The 23,442-nt window shown below is 40.8% G+C and overlaps 1 protein-coding gene across 5 annotated transcripts in view; it reads left to right on the top strand.

Moving 5' to 3' along the window:
- The window catches only part of EXOC4 (exocyst complex component 4), a 403,799-nt gene that overhangs the window by 86,279 nt on the left and 294,078 nt on the right, over positions 1–23,442 (top strand). The window lies entirely within an intron of this gene.

Genomic DNA, 23,442 nt, shown 5'->3' with positions numbered 1-23,442 from the left:
CACATGTTTTAAGTTACGTGTGTGCTTAAGTGCTTCGCTGGCTTACAGCCAGACTGCCCAGCACCTTGCAGGATGAAGACAATATTTTTGTAATAAGCTAAGGTAGAACCTGTCTCAGAACGTGACTGAAGCTGATTGCCGTATCTTTACTGGGAAACAGCCCAGCCTGAATCTCCAAGGTTCGGAGTAACTCAAGGGAGTTTTGTGTGTTTATTAAATATCTCCGTCACTTCTGGACTGTGAGGATAATGAATAAAGTTGTCATTTATATTCTGCTATTTGTCAACTTGCAGATGGGGTGATCTGTGGATAACAGTTCATTATCTGTTTAACAAAATCTGTCATGTTGGGGATTAAAAATGTCATTCCTTAAGAAGTGGGGGGTTGGGTATACTAATGGAGCCAGGCACCTGTGTCAGTGCTCTATTGTTTCCATATGCGAATGGATAACAACATTTTCTCCTATGCTTTCAGCACTACCAATATTAGTATGCAGTGAAAATGGGGAATTGATTTTTAAGACATTGGCATCTAATTGCTCCAGGATTTTGAGTGTTCTGTGTTGGCTTTTGATGAGGATAATGCACCAGGTTGTCTGCACCAACGCATCGGGAAGCTCCCGCTGAAATTGAAATCCTGAACAGATTCCCAGGAAATTATAGTCCTACCCGAAACCTAAATAGACAAGAGAAAAAATACAAAGAGAAGCACCCAGGTTGATGTACAGCAAGTACTGAAATTAAATGGAAGAATAGTGTGGGAAAAGTAGAAGATTTTGGAGGGTTTGTTTTGTTTTTTCTTAAATACAGTCTCCAAACCAGTGGGTTCTTCCCCAAAAAGAAAAGACTTTTTGAACCCAAAGGTTATTCAGCTTCTACGATATTCATGTTTAAGGTGTTTCAGAAGTATTCGGCTTAAAAAGCTGACTTGAAGCATGGTGTGGGGTTGAGGCAATTTGATTGAAATGGAACATTTTGCAGAAAACTTGCTATAGAATGTAAGTAGCAATTAAGGAAGACATGAGATATCTTCTTTCTAATAAAATCTAAGATAAGACTACTCAGTGACCTAACCGATTAAGGGCACAGAGCAAAGGGTATTTTTGCTTATTATTTTATAGAGAGAGCAAGTGTTTTGTTTTAAAGGTAAAAATGAATAATGGGCCCTTTCAGCGCGTGTAACTTAAATATGTGATTTTAAAAAGATACTGGGGCAGTGACAAAGCAAGCAGTGAGTTTTAACGTTTTCTCTGTTTCTTTACAAATGAAAATGTCTTCAAATATGTGATGGCTCTTCAGTCAGAGGTGGATGAACGGGATATTATGTGGACGTGGTTTATCTAGTTCTCATGATAATTCAAGAGGGACTATTTTCTTATCCGTATGAAAATTGGGTGACGATAGATGTCAAATATTTGTCTTCAGTAGTAAAGTAAATATTTGCTGTTTAACTGTCCCCATCAGTGAACAAACCACTTGCAAACAACAACATATTGCAAGGAGGAGGATGCATGAAATTACGTAAAAATTAAAGATGAAGCAACTGAATGAAAAATAGATACCAAATAAAACTAAAAACCAAGTTAAATAAAAATTAGGTGATTGGATTCCCTTGTGATTGAGAAAACCAAATTATAGAGTGCGCTACGGAAAGGTGCTGAAATGACAAATGTCAGTGGAAATCTGTAAAGCTGTTTGCAGACTATGCATGGAAGACAGACTTTTTGTAGGAGGTGGAGGAACATGCCTGTATTTAAAGAATTCTTCTGTCTAGTGAGATAAAAATTCAGACTAGAGAGGACCACATATAGGGAGAAAAATACTATGCTGTAAAAATTGGAAGTGTATTAGCAGGTTTTATTAGTCTGTGGATTGAGCATTGGAAATGGAGTGCAACTTTTTTTTTTTAATTATCTAAAAAGATCAGAGACCAGCACTTGTTAACAAACTTGTGGTGGCTGCCATCCTCCATTTCTGATGTTTAAGTTGGGTAAGTGGAAAAGTCAGAACCTGTTGATGGAGACCTTGACTTTGACTGGCTCTTGTAATGGCCAGTTCAAGAGCCCACAACAGGAGGGATGTGGTTTTTAGGTTAAATCTTGGATTTCTGTCTGACATAATGTGCCGTGGCTGGTTCAAAATGAGTAGATTGAGCTGCCTAGTAGTAGTTCCTAGAGTATAATTATGTTAAGCATAGAGAGAAGCAGGCTGAGTATCAAATAATCAAATGGACAGAAAAGGAGGTAAAGTAAAAGGCTAAATTGCAAAGACCTGAACAGGCAAAGGAAGCAAAACTCCTCGCTGGCTGCTGGTTTTCAGTTGTCCAGTCTTGGAATTATGTTCCTTTGAGCAGAAAGAAAAAAAGCAAATAGATAAACAGTATGGCTGCCAAGGTTGGAGGTGTGTTTATTTGGCGCAAATCACTTAAAATTTAGAAATCAAGCTTAGGAAAGCTAATGAACTGAAGTGTTTTTTTAGAGTAGGCAGTAGGAGGGAAGTGAAGACGACTGTTGTGGGTTTTAGGGATCAAATATATTTAATATATCTTTAGACTCTTAAAAGCAAGATGCCTGCAGAAGACATTGTGGTTTTGTTGAACTGTACAAGATTATGTGTTAAAAAAAAAAAAAAAAAAAGAAAACGTTACTGGAAAGCTAAATGATTTCTCTGAAACCAGTCTTTAGTTTTGAGAATGTAGACAAGGAAGCTACCCGGAAACTCTCCTCTTCTGATGATAAAGATGTACAGGCAGAGCTAAAGGCTTTAGAAGGAACTTTGAAATTAATTTAAGCTCAAAGGCAGGATGTCAAAAGACTTTTTTAGGAAGGAGAAGTATGAACTCACTGAGATGCCAGAAAAGATAAGCAGCCTCTCCTTAAAGCCTCCAGCTGAGGATTGGAGGATGAGCAGAAATGTCTTACTAACGTGTACACAAGATTCCACAAATTATTTATGTAGGGGCAAAATTAGCTCTTGTGAGTGGGTTTTTTTTTTGTTCTTGGCTTTTTGGTTTGGTTTTTTTTTAATAGTTAGTGCACTTGCAAGGAGTAAAGAACTTTCCAGCAAATCAAAGGAGCCAGTGGTTGAAATGCAGGGGTTTTTTTGTTTTGTTAGTTGTTTGGGTTGGTTTTTTTTTTTAATTGATTAAAAAACTGACCAGGAGATGTAAAGTAACAATCAGTGAAAAATTATCAGAATGGAAAGACGAAAGGTTAACTCTGTTTTTCGGTTGACCCTCGTCGTGGTTATCAGGCTTATTAGTGTCTTCAAAAAGGTCCGTGGAGGAGGACAGCAAATGTTGACACCTGCCAGAAAATCTTTTGAGTTATTTGGGACAAGAAGGGACTGATGAATCTGTGAGATATTTAAACAAGTTAGCAAGCGTGCATTGAGGGGGAAAATAAAATTATTTTTTGAGCTTCCTGGGTTCTAAATTAGCCAAAGGACGGAAAGTGGGTGTCATTTTTAGAAGGCTCAGTGGCAGCCTACTCTTAATGTACAAACTCTGGTCCAACTAGCTAAATGCTAGGGTACCTAAAGGATGGATATCAAATTAAGTTTTACATTGCCTTGATAGAAATGAATGCTGCAAGCCTCATCTGTAGGTCTTTGCCCTGAATTGCCTCTGCTCATCCTGAGGGATGCTGCAGAACAAGAAGGGATTAGGAGAGGTGCAGGGGTGATCATAGTGCACGTACAAACTGCCACCTGAAGGGAGGTAGGAAAAGTTGGGCTTGCTTTGGTTAGGAAGAAAATAAATAAGGAGAAGCACAATAACATAATGGGTGGGATGGCAGTTCCTTTTTCTTCCTGCTTTTAAAACATGAAACAAGGGTCTTCAGCACAGTTGAGAGGCAGATATTGGGTAAAATGTGGTACGTTTTTTCATGCAACTAAAGTTAAAGCAAAGAATTGCTGCTTAAGTCAAAACTCATTCCGCCAAGGTCCATGATCTTCATAATTTATTACCTCTTTACAGGTTTAACATTTATAACTAGAAGTGGACTGCAGAATGTAGGCACTTGGGTAGATCTTTGGTTATAAAGTATGTTGTAACAGTTGGTGTTTCCCACAAGCTTCTTATGGCAGATTTACACATCAAGGAAATGAATGAAACTCTTTGTCTACACTACCTGACAAACATCAAATTTAAATAGAGAAATCAAATCCATGTGTTTTAGATGCTTCTCTGTGGGTTCCACTTTCTGTTTGCAGAGAATTTCATCCAAGTCCGTACTAGCTGTCGTCCTACTCTCCCTCTTTGTGCAGTACCGTAAATGAGTTCAAGTCTGAGGTAATCAATACTTGACTGAAAAGTTGGACAAATCTGAAGAAAATACAGTGAAATCCAGAGGTGCAAGAGTCATTTAATTCAACAACAAAATATTTTTAATGTTTGTTTTGCATACACCTTCTTTAATGCCACTTGACAGGCCCAAATTGAGTAAAGATAGGTTGATGGGGACGAGGGGGAATATTTTCCTCTTTATAATCTCAATTCTGGGAGGTTACTACTGAATTAAGTATTAGAGAAGTGGCCACACTAAATCTGGTCCATCCAGAGAAATAAAGACCATTATCTTAAAGAAAAAAAACCAACACCTCAATGCAGAAAACATGCTGAGAATAGGAGAAGTAGCAGTTTAGATTTGGTGTCATTTTTATCCTTATTGCCCACATGAGAGCCTTGCTTTTGTGCTGTCCAAGTTTCATTCTCTAAAACCCTGAACCCCTTGATGATGCACATTTGACTGACAGGTAAAAATTTAGCTTTGGGCATTTCAACAGGTTTGGTGTAGGTATGTGACCTGGTTAGTGCCGCTTCTGAGTGAAAGACATAATAAAGGATAATAAATGTATAGAAACCTACAGAAGAGAGTGGTAGCGTGAATGACCTCACCGTGGGAGACGCTTCAGCCAGAGCGTATGTTTTGCGATATACATGAGATGAATCAACTGTGAGAACCGATGCCACGGAAAACCAGGCTTCTCGCATGCCATCTGCTAAGCAGCGGAGAAAGAAATGAATTGTGTATTGTCAGAGAAGTGTATGGGTACGTCGCACTGTTAACGAGCGACAGTGCCAGGAACCTCAGATACAAATCCCAGGCAAAACGTGTAGCAATTATGGGATAACTTTTTCTCTGCAATTCAGTAGTTTAAAGGCAGATTATGTTTTACGAGATGAAAAGATACAGCGCTTCCAAAATTCACTGATTGATTCTTTCAGCATGTGCATGTATTTCTTCTTCCCTTTCCCCCCTTTCTTTGTCATGTACTGACTAGAGATTCCTGTTCTACAAGGTGTAACCAAGGATTGAGTTGCAGCAAGACTTTATTGGGCTTTCTCAGTGGGTCTTGTCCGTTCTCCCCTTCCTTTTAAGAGCCTTGCTGGATTTAAATGAGGGTGTTAGAGGACTTGTAGTATTTTATTTTATGTTTCTCTCTGTCTTTTTTTCTTTTCCTCCCCTAACCTGCCCTAGGTCATCATTATTATTCTCCCTTCTGCTCCGTGATAATCATAGCATAAGCAACACCTTCATCCAGGAAGAATAACATATTTCAAAAATCTCAGGAGATTCTAGAAAACCATAAAAAGTAAAATCTAGACACAGCCTTTTAAAAAAGGGGTTGGGGAAAGGGGGGAGAACCCAGGGACTTCTAAAGCAATTGTTTTAACTCTGACTTTCCCCAAAAATGTCGAAACCCGTAAACTGTCTAAATAATATACAAAATCAGAGGAAGAATTACTGTTGCAGTATGTCACGCCAGTATGTCACGCATAAGATGTCAACTGATTTAATTTCCTTCCGAGAGCTGGTGATAGGGATTATGGAGGAGGGAGGAGCAGTGGGTGGCCTTTGTCCTGGCAGTAAGCCTTCTGCTGGCGTTTCAGATGCTTTTCCTCAGAAACGCCTTGGAGAACTACGGTCTAGAAAAAACTGTAATGAGGTGGGGTAAACAACTGGCTGGAAAAGGAGAAGTTATGAAGGGTTTGCTGTTAAGGGATTTATCTAATGGCTCTTTCGAGTGCCCTGTCTGAGGCTTGGTACTGTTCAATATTTTTGTTAATGTCTTGAATAATGCAGCAGAGTATCGTAAAATGTGCAAATACCATGCTGAGAGGCGGGGCTTGGAAGCATATTGGAGAATGCGATTAGAATTTATAAGAGCTTATAAGCTAAATTTAAAAGGTATGCATTTGACTGTTTCTGTGTATGGATGCGAAGAGTTGCGTATGTCTCATCTTTGGCCAAGGAGATCACGAACGAATGAATGTCACAAAAAAAAAAATTAGTATTCAAATATTGCCCTGCTGAGTACCAAAGGAGCATGGCCTGCAGGACATCTGGAAATAATCCTGTCCCAGTCCTTGTTGAAAAGATTTCAGGTGTGGTCCTATGTCCTCTTTGACTATGGTCTCAAGGAAGAAGCCAAAGAATAGGGGGTGGAATTCAAAGGAGATCAACCAGCATGATCAGAGATTTGAGAAAAAACTGGCTTGTGTTAAAAAGGAACAATCCATTTACTTAGAGATAAGAAGACTAAGGGGTGGAGGGAGGCCTTTGCTTTCAAATACATCAAGAGAGTTGAAAAGATGAGTGAAATCACATGTCTTCCAGGATATGGTCGGATAGGAAGTACTGAGCTTAAAGACTGACCGGGGAGACTTGAACATTTCTTGTCTTTATGTCTCACCTAATGGCTAGTGTATGTAAGCAGTGAATGATTTAGGGATGTTATATTGTTGTTGTGTAGCATCCTTAAAAACTTCCAAGCATCTGTCAGGCATGACAACATAACTGGTTCTTTGGGGCATTGGGATGGACGGTGATCTCTTGAGGTCTCTTCCAATTTTCTGTGATTCCAGAAAAATCACTGGGGTTACCAGCCTGCCATCCACAATGATGGATGAAATGCTAGAGAGCCAGTCCACCAGCTCACCGGTTATCAAAGCTTTGAAACTCTGCCTGTTTGATTCTAGTTGCCTTGCAAGTTGGGATTTGGAAGAACAAGACATTGCAATTAAATGTAGAATTAATGAAAGGGGGAAGGTATGCGTTGCATTTAACTTCACACTTGTGATTTAAGTGCCAGAATTAAAATCATCAGCTCCCTGTGTGGTCTCCTTATTTGTAAGAATTCAAGTGACATTAAAATTGGATTAGTAATGAGCTTTTGGTTGAAGGACCAGTATTAAAATCAAGGGAATCTGAAGGAGGAGGGAGGGGGAGTGGTGGTTTCCTTGTGAAGTCTTCGTTGGCAGTGGCGAACTGTGTGTGTGTTTATCTGGATGTGCACGCATCTTCCTCCTCTTAAAAGCTTTATCCTCATTTCAGCTGTGTACCAGAAACTTGCTTTGATTTCTAAATTATTTATATTTGCACTGTGATGCATTTAAACTTTTTGAAAATAAAGGTATATGTTAGTCCTCCATTTATGACTGATAGGATCAGGGGGAAAAGCAGCAGGCTAATGGAAGGGAATAAGGAAGCACTTGGGAGCTGCCGGCTCATACTTGACAGTGATTTGTACATCTGTAGGTTTTAAAGTGCACAGTGTATTTTAAAATGTGCCTGTTGCCTTTTCTTTGTTTGACTGTGACCTACTCTCACCCACCATCGTACCTTGGGAGGGATTGCAACTGTAGGGGTAACTGTGGTCCTGGATTTTTGTGCCCTTTCTTGCAGCCACGTTACAGAAGCATCTATTCTCACTGCCATTTGTATTTGCATTTCAGTAATATTAAGAGACTCCAGCAAAGATCAGACTCCTAGTATGCTTGACACTGAGCAGATATTCAGCAAAAATTCTCTGTTAAATGTTGCTTGAGACAAAGAATGTGAGTTGAGAAAGAGAAGAAATGAAGGTTGTGCTGCAAACTGATACATGAACTGAAAATACCCTCTGGATCTCTTTAGTTCCTGGTCCAGTAGCTTTGTTCCATCCTGCGTGGTCTCTTCGGAGCCTCCCTGTTTTATCAGTTGTCAGTAAACGTGACAAAATCTCCCTGCCATGTTGTCCAGCTGAGTAACGTAACTTCTTCCATCCTCCCCCTCTCTTTTCTATCAACTTCTGTGGACTGTTGGTTTGGGTTTTTTTACTTGTTTTCTTTTTGTTTTTGCTTTTGAAGAAATGCTTTTCACTACATGCTGTGCACACTAAAAGGGGGAGGGAGAACTCTTTAAGCAATAGCTTTTTTTATCCATTAAGATAGATTGGTGTCACGCATCAATAAATAGGTAACTCTCGTCACTGCCAACATTGTTAGATTGCAGAAGATGGAAAATTTACAGACTCCCTTTTGAGTCACAAATGTCTTAAAAAAAACCCCTCACAAGTAATTATCTGAAATGGAGACACGTTAATGCAGGTTACATCTATACGTTTCTTCTAACTCTTCTTCCTGGTTAGAAACTGTGCAGTACTTTTAGCATATACATAGATAATTTTCTTTTTTTAGTGTACCATGGCATAACTGGACACATAGACTTGTCTATGATGGCATTGCTGAGCCAGGTTTGCATGTCCGACTGCAGTCGTGTGCCGTGAAGGATGGGCTTTGCGGATTAGAACGTAATAGATTGCAATAGGTAGGTAGTCCTTTCATCAGCTGAGTTGAATTTGTCCTCTGTGTGGTTTTTTTGTAGTGTTACAGGGGATGCAAGAAGGTTGTTTTAATTGTCGTGGTAGCATGAAGCGATGGCTGATGTCTCTGCAGTGTTCTGAGTAAACAAATACGCTTTTAATCGCTGAAATTTAGGAACAGGAGGGAATTGGTGCAGAGGGTTTGGTGGAATCTCAGAGGACAGAATTTGCCGTGGTAGCGGCAGCTTTTCTTTTGAGAAAGCCAGCACTTAAATGGTTGCAAAATTGGCAGAGCGCTGAAATTTATGTTGCAGCCATCTGCTTTATCCTGGCTCCACCCAGTGGCATTACCCTGCCAGTTTCACACGCGTCGCAAGGAATTCTGCGGGAACCTAGGATTTGATGTCCGTACAGGATTTAGTATCGGCTTTTTTTAAGGGTTGAGGTGTTGCACCAATGCACTCTGCCTTTTTGTTCCAGTCCCAGACAGGGTAGTTTTTGTTTGGATTTTTCTGTCCTGGTCCCTGTCTTTGATGCTGTTGAATACTGTGCACCAGTAAAATGAATATTCAGAGAGGTTGGGGCCAGAGCTGGAACCTGAATTCAAATATCCAGCCCTCTGGACTGGATTGCTTGCTGACTTGATACATTGCACTGGTTTTCTTTCATTTTTCAAAACAAACAAAGCAAATCTCCACCTCTATGGTGCAATCGCAGCGCAACCGAAGATTATCATTAAAAATTGACTAATGGCAGTAGCCTCAGGATGTTCACGTAAGCTGGAATCTCAGTAGAGAGGATCAGGCTCTGGGATTCCTGCTGGGGAAAATATGGATGAATTCACATCCTGCATCTCAAAGAATGAAGGAGAGAGATTTTGCAGTAAGGTAGTAAAAGGCTGGATGGAGAAGTCATGGTGCTGTTCAGGAGGGGCTCCTCTCTGAGCATCAGTGCCGGTATATTGTTTGCTTTAGATGCTATAAAAATACAAAGTGGTTTTTTTTTGTTTTGTTTTTGTTTTTTTTCTATCAGGCTCTTAGCTTTAAAATGGATTCCTGTTGCTATTGCATTTACACTTCCTTTTGGCAATCTAAAGAAATGTTTTTACTGAAGGAAACAATGACATGCATGATTGGTTTGGATATTGGAAGCCACATAGTGATTCCAGAAGCACTTACACTTTTCTGAGGAAACAAAAAGCAATGGTTGCAGGTCTTGCTGGAGAAATTTTATCTAAAATAATTTGAACGCTTGCCAAATCGAATGTGTTTCGACGGGGTGCAGAGTATTCTCAGTGCTAAGTAGTACTTCAGAAATTAAGCTGGGGGTTCAGTGCTTTCCAGCCGGAGGCCCTGGAGTTGGGATTGCAGGTGAGTTGTCCTGATGTGCGGCTGTCGGCAGAGTCCGTGTCGGAGACTTGAACGACGCTATCTGTCAGGATCGCGGAAAAAGCAGAGCTCAGCTGGCATGGCTGTTTGTGTGCTCACAGCCCCCATGCCGTGTCCCAGCAAGGGTCTGTGGCACTTTCTGGGGTGCTACTCGCTGATCTAACTGGAGGGTCAGCTATGTGGGTGCCAGAGGGTGTTGGGGAAGAAACCGTAGTGTGATAGCGGCCTTTGCACATACTGATTTGAAGTTTGATGCTTTGTTAAAAACTGCTTTTGTTGAGCCAAGAGCCTTTTGGACTGGCTTTATAGGAAGGGTTTGTCTTTTCCTTCCCTGTTCCAGGTTTCATTCTGCTAATCAATTATCTTTTTTACCTGCCACCTATACAGGAGGAAAGACAGTATCTACCAGGGAATCGAAAGCCCCTTGTTTTCTCCCTGCCCATTCCTCATCCCTGCACAGGAATTAACTTCTTTGGACTTTAAAGAGATACAGTAGGAACAGAGTAAGAAATGTCTTCAAGGTCACAGTCCTCCTTGAAACTAATGATGGTGTTTTTCCTAATCCCATTACAAGGTCCCTAGTATCATTAGATGCAAGCGTTACTGTTTAGCTTCATTTGATAAGCTGATGAAAGGGGGAGGAAAAAGTCTCCCTGATGCAGAAAGTATCTAATGGAACATGTTCAGAAACCTTATAATCTGCTTAATGTTGGGATTTTGGTGGCCTGGTGCTGTACCTTTTGTAGAGCAGCATAAAAGGCAGTAGGGAGAGCAATCCTGACGGGTACTTTGAAAGACTGGAATGGCTCCTGCACAAGAGCTTTGAACAATTTGAAATTTTTATTGTTTTTTCCCCCAGGCCTGAAAATGGGAATCTTATCTATGCTGTGAGCTCCCCCCTCTGGCATCAGGATATTTGTAGTAACATCGAAGATCCTGACGTGTTACAGAAATATGTATTTCTGGAATAAGGTCAGGGGCACTTTTTCCTTGCTAAAGTGTGATATTAAGCCTCCAAACCCAGACTGCTGACAGCACTGCACTGCTACGCGCTTCCATCCATTTGGGAACGGGAGGAATATAAAACCATACTTATTGTAAGTTTGACAAAGCGGGTCTCTAGTTCTGATGTAATTTCAAAGATCTCAGTGGCCTTATAAGCTGGGCTTGAAATGGTGGCTGCTGGGTTGATGTCAAAGGGGAACGTGCCCTTTTATCAACATCTTGGAGTCACTAGGCTTGTTCCTACAGGAGCCTACGTTTGCTGCCCTCGTATTTAGCTGCTCTTTTGTATAAACCCTTCACGCAACTAATTTTATGGGCCGCTTCTCTCTGTTAGGTGCTTTGCCGCTGGGCCACTGTTGTAGATTTAGATGTGGTTGGATCTTCAAGGATTTGGTCAATTAGAAAATGCCAACATGTGTTTAAAGAGTCAAGGAACCATTTTTTGTTACTCTGGTGCTTGTTAAACAGGGCTGTTTGGTGCTGTCTTCTTATTAAGACAGTCTGAAAGGCATGAGATCTAGAAGTCTTCCAGTTAATTCTGATAAATGCAAGAGATTATATATGAATTTACAAAGTGTAGGCTTTTTAAAATGCGACATCATGGCCATTCCTGTGAGATCTCTTTAAAAGCCTTTTATATATAATGAAGGAACAATGCTGGGTTTAACTACAGTAGGCATCCTTTTTTTAATCCGCTTTTACTCCTTCGTGTGCCTGACACTAGTTGGTGAATCACTTTTGTGGGTAATGCTTCCTATTACAGCAGCGTATTACGAAGAGGTAGGTGGAAGTTTCCTTGCTCATTCTCTGTTTTTCAAGTCACTGCGATGAAGTTTTTAATTGATCGGAAAGAAGATGAAGCAACTGGTGGCTATACAGTTCAGTTACTCACTTTAATTAACTTTCATTGTTCCTTACACCATTTCTTTCCCGTTATTTGATACTGCTTGAAGGCAGAGTCTGTCTCTGTAGCTTCCACTGCTAAATTTCTTTCACACTCTAGGATGTAAGTATAACAGTCACCTCCACTGTACGCATTTTTTTCTTGCCTCATTTTTCTCTCCCATGCAACACTGCTGCAGTGGGCTAGCATTTACTATAGCTGCTATATAGCTTACTGGAAAAGTATATTCTCCTAGGATTGCAATTTGTCATTAAAAAAAAAAAAATCAGACTTAAAATCCAGTTTTAAATATTAATTTTGCAGCTTTGTATCTAGTTATACAGATATTCAGATCCTTCCAGTTGTTAAGAATCAACATGGATGACAGTATCAGAAGTTGTATGCTAATTTGTTTGCCGTATAGTCAAATTACCGTGTATGTAGAAGAGATGGATCAGTTTGTCTGGCAGCTGATCCCGGTGTCTGTATGACCCAAGGCAAAGGTCTCTGGTCCTGAAGTCCCTTATTCAGTCCCTAAGGCAATCCCGGGTGCAGTTGCTGTTCACTCAGATTAGGATTTGAACCCCAAGTTGCTTGAAATACTTCTTATTTTGTAATGTTTTGGCATAAAGTATCCTGTCATCGATCCCGCTTAGGTCCGTTTGTGACTGGTATACAACCGTCTATGCAAGTGCAAGAAAATTTGTATATCCCTGCAAATGAGTTGAAATTGGAGACTGGAATCCTAGTTAATTGGAATAAATCACAGTTTTCAAATGAGGCTTGGACTTTTGTCTGACTCATGTATTCATTTTTTTATATTTGTTGTAATGAGTCTGTAGGATATGAATATGAGAGTTAGATTAATTACCAGCAGCAGCATGAGAGAGGTTGAAGCACAGGGTTTGAACTGCTCAGTTGATGTGAATGTCCTCAGTAGCTCACGGTTCAAGTTCAGGAGCAGAAAGCAGCATGCCTGGATGCTCTCGAGTAGTATTTGGCACCAAAACACAAAATCATAGAATCATTTAGATTGGAAAAGACCTTTAAGATCATCAAGTCCAACTGTTAACCTAACACTGCCAAGTCCAACCACTAAACCATGTCCCTAAGCTCCACATCTACACGGCTTTGAATCACCTCCAGGGATGGTGACTCCACCACTTCCCTGGGCAGCCTGTTCCAATGCTTGACAAACCTTCCGGTGAAGAAGTTTTTCCCAATATCCAATTTAAACCTCCCCTGGCACAACTTGAGGCCATTTCCTCGTGTCCTGTTGCTTGTTACTTGGGAGGAGAGACCGACCCCACCTGGCTGCACCCTCCTTTCAGGGAGTTGTAGGGAGCAATCAGGTGTCCCCTCAGCCTCCTTTTCTCCAGGCTAAACACCCCCAGTTCCCTCAGCCGCTCCTCATCACACTTGTGCTCCAGACCTTTTACCAGCTTCATTGCCCTTCTCTGGACACGCTCCAGCACCTCAATGTCCTTCTTGTAGTGAGGGGCCGAAAACTGAACACAGTACATGAGGAGCAGCCTCACCAGTGCCGAGTCCAGGGGGACCATCACTGCCCTGGTCCTGCTGGCCACACCATTTCTGATACAAGCCAGGATGCTGTTGGCCTTCTTGACCACCTGGGCACACTGCTGGCTCATATTCAGCTGGCTGTTGACCAACACCCCCAGGTCCTTTTTGGCTGGGCAGCTTTCCAGCCACTCTGCCCCAAGCCTGTAGCGTTGCCTGGGGTTGTTGTGACCTGAGTGCAGGACCCAGCCCTGAGCCTTGTTGAACCTCATACAGTTGGCCTCGGCCCATTGATCCAGGCAGTCCGGATCCCTCTGTAGAGCCTTCCTACCCTCAAGCAGCTCAACACTCCCGCCCAGCTTGGTGTTGTCTGCCAACTTACTGAGGGTGCACTCGATCCCCTCATCCAGATCGTTGATAAAGATATTAAAGAGAACTGGCCCCACTACTGGGCCCTGGGAAGCACCACTCGTGACCAGCCGCCAACTGGATTTAACTCTATTCTCAACACTTTGGGCCCAGCCAGTTTTTGACCCAGCGAAGCGTACGCCCCTCCAAGCCATGGGCAGCCAGTTTCTCCAGGAGAATGCTGTGTGAAAGAGCGTCAAAGTTTCCTAAAGTCCAGGTAGACAACATCCACGAGCTGCTCAGAGCACACTGTACAGATGTACTAAATTTACTCCCGTTGAAGAAGTTTTTATACTTTTGACGGGTGATAATTGATGGGCTGTACCCTCAAGGGAAGTAAATCTCTGCGAGTCAGATTTATGAGGACCATTATGTTTATTGGGCAGCATGACGCTTGTTACAGGGGTAAACTGGACGAACAGGAGAAAAGCTGACGTGTTGAAAAATGTTGTATCCTGTTTCTCAACTGGAATCCTGCAGTTTTAGAGCTATAAAACTTTTCTTCTTCTTGTTCAGGACAAGTGGCTTGGAAAACTTGAATTTGTTGGGGAGCTGAGGATTGGGAGACGTACAGGTGTTTCCTCAGGAAAGAATCCCAAGGCATTTTTGTTCTTCTGTGCTGTAGGGATAGTGCACGTTTTTGTCAAGTGCCTGATTAAGTTTGACATTTGAAAATAGAACTTCACGCAGAAATAAGTACTGTACTTCTGAGTATTTAATTAAGATGTTTAGTTCCTGTCAAGGCTGGTAGTTTCTCTTTCCTGTTAAGGGCAATGCGTCTTCAACTGCTGAAATTTCAGAAACCTGTACTTAACCTTTAATCGTCATTCCATTTACATAGAAATCTGATTAACAACTTTTAAAGTTCAGGAGCTGCGAGTAAATGCAATTAAAGCCCTTTTGGAGTCTGTTATTAAGAGCTGGCATTTAATGAAGACTGAGGGCACACTACTGTTACCATCTACACTATAGCAGGATGTCTTAAGCAATTAGTTGAAGGCATGAAATACATGAAGTGTGCTGTATAATCCATGAGTTAACATGGTTGGTATTTAAACAGCATGCTGCCTTTTCCTCCCTTTGCTGCTGCTGTGTTGTATGTGCCAGTTTGAGTAGCAGAAGCTCAGATCAGTTGGGTTAAGTGCAGCACCGTTTCTCCTGTGCAGTAGAATTGCACATTTTTTTCCCCTGAGACAGAGGATGCCCTGAAAGGTGGGTGTATAAGCAAGCACTAAACGTGAGCAAATATATCCTCTTTCTTTGTGATTTAAAAATGTTTGGCTTAACTTCAGTTCTAAACATGTTTCTAACAGTATCCTCCCCACCTCCAAAATGCGCAGAACCAGTGAAGCTTAGCTAAATTATAATTGCAGAGCAGAAATCTGCACTCAATTACCTGTTCAACTCTTACACTCCTCCTTGACCTTTTTATATGCTACATGAACAAAAGAAAGTCCAAACTGAAAGTGTGTTTTAATCTTGCAGGAAAATACTGCATTTTGTGCTGTCTATGAAGCAGGTGGTAATTACACCTTTCTGATGAAATTCATTGCTTTTTGGTCCATTTTTAGAATGTCATTGGCTAGTTATCTATCCTATGGATCATACTGGGCCATATGTATTTTACAAGTTATCGTCAGTCATGGGCAGGGTGTCCCTGCCCATGGCAGGGGGTTGGATCTAGATAATCTTTAAGGTCCCTTCCAACCCAAACCAGTCTGTGATTCTGTTGATTGTATGAATCATATCAGACGCACCAGATATAAAGATACATGTAGGTGTGTATATGAATATAAATATGTAAAAAAATACACGCATGTATGTATACACACATGTATTTATACACATATACACACACATATGTTCATATATAGTCATCAAACAGTCCTAGCAATTACAAGTTACTGCCCAGAGGCCAATTGGGTTTACTTGTCAAAAATTGCAAAAAGGATGTATTATTTGTTCCGAAGCAGCGTGCAACATTCAACCAACCCCCTCCAAGCTGTGTAAATCTCACTGTTTCCAGTTGTCATCATGCAGATGAAATGCTTAACTATGGAAATACGCATCTGAACGTGGATTTTCTTTGCAGGAAATGAATAATCCCAACTGACTCGCCCTGCCGCCCACCTTCATTCAGGGTTTTTTTTGTGTTTTACTTTGGTGATAAGGGCCTTGAGAGAAAGCGGCCTTGTTGCTTGGATCATTTCTGCAAGCATAATCTGTATTTGCAGAACAGCTGACGTGCCTGGAGAAAATTAAATGCTGTCCGTTTGTTTTATGACCCAGTTCTTCAAGTTGACTAGTGGTAGCTTAAATAAATTTGTCGTCAGTATTTGTTCCTCTTTTATTAAAATAAATAAATAAAGCAGCAGAACTACTGGGAAGGTTAATCACAGAGTCATAGAATGGTTTGGGTTGGAAGGGACCTCACAGCCCATCTAGTTCCAACCCCCCTGCCACGGGCAGGGACACCCTCCACTAGCCCAGGTTGCCCAAAGCCCCATCCAACCTGGCCTTGAACACTGCCAGGGAGCCAGGGGCAGCCACAGCTTCTCTGGGCAGCCTCTGCCAGGGCCTCACCACCCTCACAGGGAAGGAGTTCTTCCTCAGATCTCATCTCAATCTCCCCTCTTTTAGTTTAAAGCCATTCCCCTTTGTCCTATCACTACAATCCCTAATAAACAGGCCCTCTCCAAGTTGGAAAAAAAAAAAAGACAGCCCAGCTTCAGTTCCAGCTTCAGTTCTCTTTCATGAAGGCCGGATGACTAAATTTCAGTGAAAATAATCTTGAAACTTTAGGCGTCACTAAACTGGAGATGGCCTTCATCATGTACCTTTGTATGAGCTGGTACAGGATTGTTGGTTATATGGATATTAAATGCACTAAAGTTAGAAAGCAAGTGCAAGGCCCCCCTTGCGGACGTGGAAAAGAGGCAGCGCTCTTTTTCATCATCACGTGTCCGCTCTCATCTTGCAGAAGGTAAAGTTACCTGCTGTAGTCCCTCAGCAGCTTCTTTTAGCTGCTTATTTTTTGAGCCACAGGTATAAGTTAAGATGAAACTTCTAATATTGATGCGGCACAGGGGAATGGGGTAAAGTTAGTGACGGTAAGAGGCCTTGTATCGTGTGTGTTCGTCGCGGTCAGACCCAATCTTGTGGCAGCTTGCGTAAGGAGTGGGAAAATGAAATGAGTGCTGGTGAGCGCTGGCTCATTCGAGGAACCCGCGACCTGATGTGGATGGCTGAGACATGCGTAACGGTTTCTCCTTTTGCTGCGCCGTTATATTTGTATATACGTCTCAAGTGACTTCAGCACATCCGTACACCAAGTGGAATCAGAGCCTGTGGTACTAAGGTTGTAAAGTCCACGCACGTGTTATCAAATGCTTGTGAAATAAAAAGGTTCTGGTTTTAATCTCTCTGAAGCAACCCAGCAGGTGTAGGATTTGTTGCCAAGTAAAACGGCTTTTAAGAAGTTGTGTTTTCAAAGTAGTTACGAGGTTTGTTCCCTCCTTCCCTTCCTCCCTGGAGGTAGATGCACATTCACAGGTCCACAGTAATAGTTACACTAATTGACAATTAGCATTGATAATGAGTGTAGTAGCAGTGGCAGTGATAGTATTATCTAAATAGTTCTGGGGTTATTTTTTACTTTTTCCCAAAAATGAAAAACAAAAGGAATTCTTGCTTCTTGTACAATAATGGAATTGGGTGATGCCTTGAGATAATTAATTCTGGAAAGGTTTTTATTATTATGTTTCAGTTAAATTAATTTCATGGGCAACAAGAGGATTAGATAAAGCAGGTTGTGCAGCATTAAACAGTATTCACGGTACCTAAAATTGTTTTTGTTCTTTCAGACTTACCTTATTGCTTTGTCCTTTGTCGTGCTTGCCATGTGTGTACTCGGCCCCTGCTCTCGACATGGTACAACTTACACAGAAAGCTCAGTGCTGTCAGAATTCAATTAACTGTTACTTTCTTTTTTTTTTTTTTTTTTGTTATATTCCACAATTACTGCAGCAATTTAATTATTAAGAATTTTGATACAGCAAATTACTGGGTAATTAGCTATAGACTACTGTCTCTCATAAAGTGCCGCTGCTTTTCTTGCCTTATTCTGGCACTTTGCTGGTAGTTACCTCCCATCTCCGGGGCTTCAAGAATGACGCCTCATTTCATGTGTTTATGAAGAAGTAAGTGCATGTCACAGTAGTGCATCCTACTTGAACTCCCAGCTTTTTTTTTTTCTTTTCTTTGTCCCCCAGGATTCATTAGCAGTTGCTTTCATTGCCCCTGAAATCATCTCTAGCTGGATCTCATGATCTCTAGCTGGATCTCATCATCTCTCAGAATGTTTTGCCTTTCGTTAATGTATGTGCCGTGGTTTGCTGTCTCTGGGCATCCCCGTTGAACTAGGGGATGTAGGATAATTTGGATCTGCTGTTCTGTTTTTAACCAACTTTCCTCATTGAAATCCCATTAGGAAATCTCTGTTCCGCTTTGTAGTCTCAGCTTCTGATTCCTCCTGCTAGGTCTAACTAAAATGTAACTCCTGAGCTTTCTCAGAGGCCAGTACAGCTCAGGAGGAGTCCGTAGTGCCTCAGTACAGCTGAAAGGCCAACGTTTCTGCAGCTGCCCAGTGTGTCAGAGCAATACACTGAAAATAAATCTTGTTTTCAATTGCCAGTACTGCATAGCAAAATACTAGAGACGTTCTCAGATGCCGAGGGTGTTATTTCTGGGGTTTTTTTAATTTGTGAAGTTTCCTCAAAGTTCAAGTCAGGTAGCCTTCCTTTGTAGTTTCATGCCCAGCAGTTGCCAAAGATGGGCCTGGGTGAGAAGATTCCACTAGACTAAACCCGTTCTTCAAACACAAACGTTACCAGCAGCTGTTTTTATTTCCTATATCAACTCAAAACGGTCACTAAAGGCGCTGTGTAGCGGTAGTACACTGAACACTAATGGTTCCTTCATGCAAGAGCCTGAGAGCTGGCACTGAGTGGTTTGGTGGCTTTATTAAGATCCCCAGATTATAAGGAGCTGTTGTCATTTTCTCGTCTGACCTCTGCGTAAAACAAGCCATGGTACTTTCTTGAATTAATTACAGTTTGAAAGAGGGCATATGCTTTAGAAAAGCATCCAGTCTTGACTGGGGAGGGAAAAAAAAATCAGTGACAGACAATACATTGTAACCTTTGATGTAAGTGGTTAATTATGCTCTGGAAATGAATGCCTACCCTTCGTCAAAGCCTGTCCAACTTCAACTTTCCATCCTTTGGATTTTTTTAAAAAATTCATTAGCGAAGATTTTTTTTTTTTTTTTTTCATCCGTTCTGTACCCTCTGTGTTCCACGCTTGCAGACTGATCCGGTAACCTCTTAGCCTTCTCTTCGCTAAGCTAACAAGACTGAGCTCACGGCTTCTCGGTGTTTTGCTGTAAGTCGTGCCTTCCAGCCTTTTAATAACTTCCAGGCTGCTTTTGTGCACCCTTCCTTCCACCCTCTTTTCCCCTATCTCTTTGTTTATGAGTGCCAGGGTTTCATTCAGCATTCCAGACGCGAGACCAATACAGGGCGATGCTGTAAACTTTTACTTCTGGCAAAGCTCTCTGTTTTATATAGATATTTCGAGTTAGCTAATACCCGTCGTCACAGTGGGACCTTCTCTGCTGTTGATTATCTTCAATATTCCCAAATTTGCTAGAGTCACAGCTTTACGCAATAATCCTGTAGATCATGACTTCCATTTTTTCCCCCTAGGTGTAGAGATTTAACTCTGCTGACATTGAAATTCTTGTAGTAGATTGATTATATTATGAATAATAATAATAATTACAAAGAAAATAATATTATTCTGTTAATGCTGTGTTCACTTTATTTTTTACCATTCCCCCCCCCCCGCCCCCAACAAAAAATTTATAATTTCCAAACTTTCTGTAGTCGTTATTTTCATAGGAATTTGAAATGGGTAAAGTTCTGGTCCATCCAGTCCAGAAAAGGCTTTCTGTAGCCACTATTGTATGTGCTTTCATTGTCTGATTAAGCTTCTTGTAATTACTATTGTTTTACAAATGAAGACAGCCAAACTTGGGTTGGAAATTAGAAAATATCTATCCAACAAAAGAGAAGCGTTCTGCAGTAGTCTTGTATTTCCTTTGGAATTCAGAGAACAAAAGGAAAAGAGAATGAACATTTCTGGGACCTTATAAAACCCAGTATCGGTGGTTTCCTCATTTCTAGTTATACGTTAAGGATCTTGTTGTGTGCCTGCCCGTTTTTCTTTCAGATACTGTGTTGACTTTTAGCATTTTGGCTTTTGTCAGTTCCTTGGTGGAAATATAACCATATCTCTCTCTTTATTTAAAGCAAAATTTGTCATCATCACAAGAATACTGGTTAGCCAAGATCTGTGTTCTGTAAATCCATGTTGCTGGACATGAATTCTATTATTCTCCCTTAATTCTTTTTTAATAGAGTCTTCTATCATCTGTTCTGTGATTTTGTCCCTGATCAATATGAGGTGGGGAGGCCAGTAATTACCTGGTCATCCCATTTACCCTTGCAGAATTCATGGGATGGTGTTAGTTTTCATTTGATTTTTCTGGACCCCCCAAATACATGAAGGCATGAAAATCAGTGTTGATAGCGTAGAGTTGCAACTGTCATGATTTTCTGATGGAGCAAACTGTTTACACTGCAGCATCCGTCTTAATTCAGAGTGTATGAGGATGTGAAATACCATTTACAGCTTTTAATTGATGGAGCAGAGCTTATTCAGAGCTCAGGCCTCGTATCTAAAACCTCACAAGAGGTACAAATAATGAATTAATTTAGCTGTCGCCCTGTGGCCAGGCATGTTTTATTGTCCATGCTGTGTTCAGAGGTCAATCTTGAGCACGATAAGCCATAACGACTTACACAACTTCTCGTGAGGCTCAGCCAAAGAATAAAAATGTGGATCTGGAGAGTCACAGCAAGTGCGAGCAGCAGTCAGACACAGAAGCAAATTTGTTCTTGCCCCGTTGCAGTTCAGAAAGGCAGCGTAGTGCGAGTGTTATCTGATCAACGTGATAGACAGGCTACACATACTGATACGACCTTTTGAAATTCCAGAATTTAATTAAGCCTCCAAATCCATAAATATAGCTTTTTTGATAGAACATTTTTATATTAATTTTCATTTCCAAAGAGCAGTAGGAGAAAGAATGCTTTGTTCTCTTGCTTTATGTACGGCTTTATTTGTTTGACGTTGATGTAAATATACTACATGGTTGGCAGAATTCAACCACTGAACAGAAAGTCAAAAGTCCTTATTATAGATGAATGGGATGTTGCAAACTTTACAGTCACTCATAAATCTTGCTGTACGTCCATGTGATTAACGTATAATAAGGTTTGTGATTGATGGCTTAGCAACTACTAATCAGGTGTTATGGGACCAAATCATGAAATCCCTTACTTGGTTGGTTAAGGCGAGCTCCTGTTCACTTAGATAGGCAGGAAAATGTCTGGTTTTTCTTTTCTTTTAAGTGGATTTTAATGTTCTAGCTTGCTGTGGCTTTTAATAAGTACGCGGCCAGGCCACAACTTCTAACATTGAAATATGATACTTATTAAAATCTTCTACTAGGACTATGAGAGCCGAACAACTGGGTAACTGGAACTGTCTAGACGTAGGGAATAAATCGAGACCGATGACGTTGAGCGAAGGCCGTGCATTTCACAACGCAATGAGAAACGAAAACTTCACGCTATTTTTTCAGGCAAATAGCTGGCAAGATTTTCAGACTGGCCCACATGTTAATGGTATTGCTTAAAAATTATAAGGGTTTTAATCTTCATGCTGCAGTTACAAGCCAAATGTACTGTGCGTTGAAGATCTCTCCTGTCTTAACTTCTCTCCCGCTTGGCTGTGTATTGTAACTGCTCAGCCATGCTTACGCTTAATTACTTTGTTCTGAAGAATTTGTGTAACTGTTGAATACAGGGCACTGGAGCAGAAAGAGCTTCGATCTGTCTAACACGCTTTCTGCTATGCCTGAATTTTATAACTTAAAGATGAACTTTGAGAATAGTTATCAAAACCGGCGATTTTTGCTGCTTTTACAGCTTCTGACTTTTTTCAGAGCCTTGCGTCTTAACTGTCCTGCACTGCCTATCTAGTAATACCATAAATTAACAATTTTCTCTTCTTTTTCCTAATCTGTGGCATTTTCAGAACTGTTCTGAATGTCTAACCACAAACTCATCTTTTATTTCTCTGTTTCACTTTTTAACCAGCAGAGCTAATTCATTATGTTCCTAGCTCAAACCTCTATTGACTTATTGTAATCTTGGAGCCAAGTACTGTATTACACGCATTACATTTCCTAGTCCTGGACATAAAGTGACACTAGAGTCGTGGAATCCATTATAAATAGGTTTCATCCATAATGGGAGAACAAATTGCTAAGTGTTTTTCTTTTTCTTTTTTTTTTTAAACTTGATTAAGTTTGAGGGTTTAATTACATTTTTGTGGCAATTTTAGGGTTGTTAAGTAGAGAAGATGAAATGCAAATACACGAATACAAACGGATTTGGTAAATTACTGTTAAAAATTAGTGCAGTGATTATTTTTACTCTTAACAATAAGCATGCGTTTTAAAAGCTTGCGCTCAGGTAAGGTTTTAATTGAGATGTTTTAGGAGTCGAAGTTTCTTTGTGTTTGTATTTTATTTTTTTTTCCCAAGCTGTCCTGAATTGTTTCTAATTAGGGGCATGATACCATTTGCCTAGATAGTTATTCATATGTAATTTGTTTAAACTTAGACAGCACAGCACTGATGTATTCCTTTCATTACAGACAACTCTCTTTGATGGGCTTTGACTAGCTAATTATTAAAATGGAACACATTACTAATAGCCTCCGAGTAGGTAGAGTTTTCTGAAAATAAATTGAGACTTTCTGAATACACTGACAAAAGTTAATTTTCAAGGGGTTTCTTTCCATCTTCAGACAGAAGGAAATGAAAAGCGAATGACTTGGAATCTCTTTCTGCTTGTGTAACGCGGAGTCGCTTAAATAGCATCAAATATTGGGGCACTGCTCAGGGCTGCAAGGGTTTCACAAAGGGGGACCATGGTCTTAAAAAGGGACTCCCCAATCCCTGACCGAGTGCACTGGGCTAGAGGAAAATCAATCCTAAACTACATTGGCAGAACTGGTGGCTGTGAGAATTTATATTTTTTAATGGTAAAAGAAGCATGTTTGGTTTGGGAGCTATTAAAGGGCAATTTTTTCAGCATTCTCAGGATTTTTTCCAACAGCATACGCGACCTGCAGCACATGCACCCGAACACACGCATGGATGTTTTCTATTTCTACATATAAATATGTAGAAAATATATAGGCATACATCTGTGTCTATAAAATCTGCTTTTGTAACTGAACAGATCAATATTGCTAACCTTCATGTTTCTAAGAGCTGTGGTATGTAATCAGTCTGAAAAGGCCAGCCAGCAACCGCCCACCATCTCCCTGTTGCCGATAGAATCGGGTTTGGGAGCAGTGGGGACTTGTTGCACGACACGTTTGGTACCATCAGGGTTTTGCAGCAGCTGAGTTGGTCAAGTAATATAAAATGAGCTTTTACCAAGTTAGTGAT

The sequence above is a fragment of the Balearica regulorum genome, chromosome 1 (genome assembly GCF_011004875.1).
Source record: "Balearica regulorum gibbericeps isolate bBalReg1 chromosome 1, bBalReg1.pri, whole genome shotgun sequence".
NCBI lineage: Eukaryota > Metazoa > Chordata > Aves > Gruiformes > Gruidae > Balearica > Balearica regulorum.
Note: the sequence above shows the minus strand (reverse complement) of the source record. Positions and strands in the feature narration are given on the sequence as shown.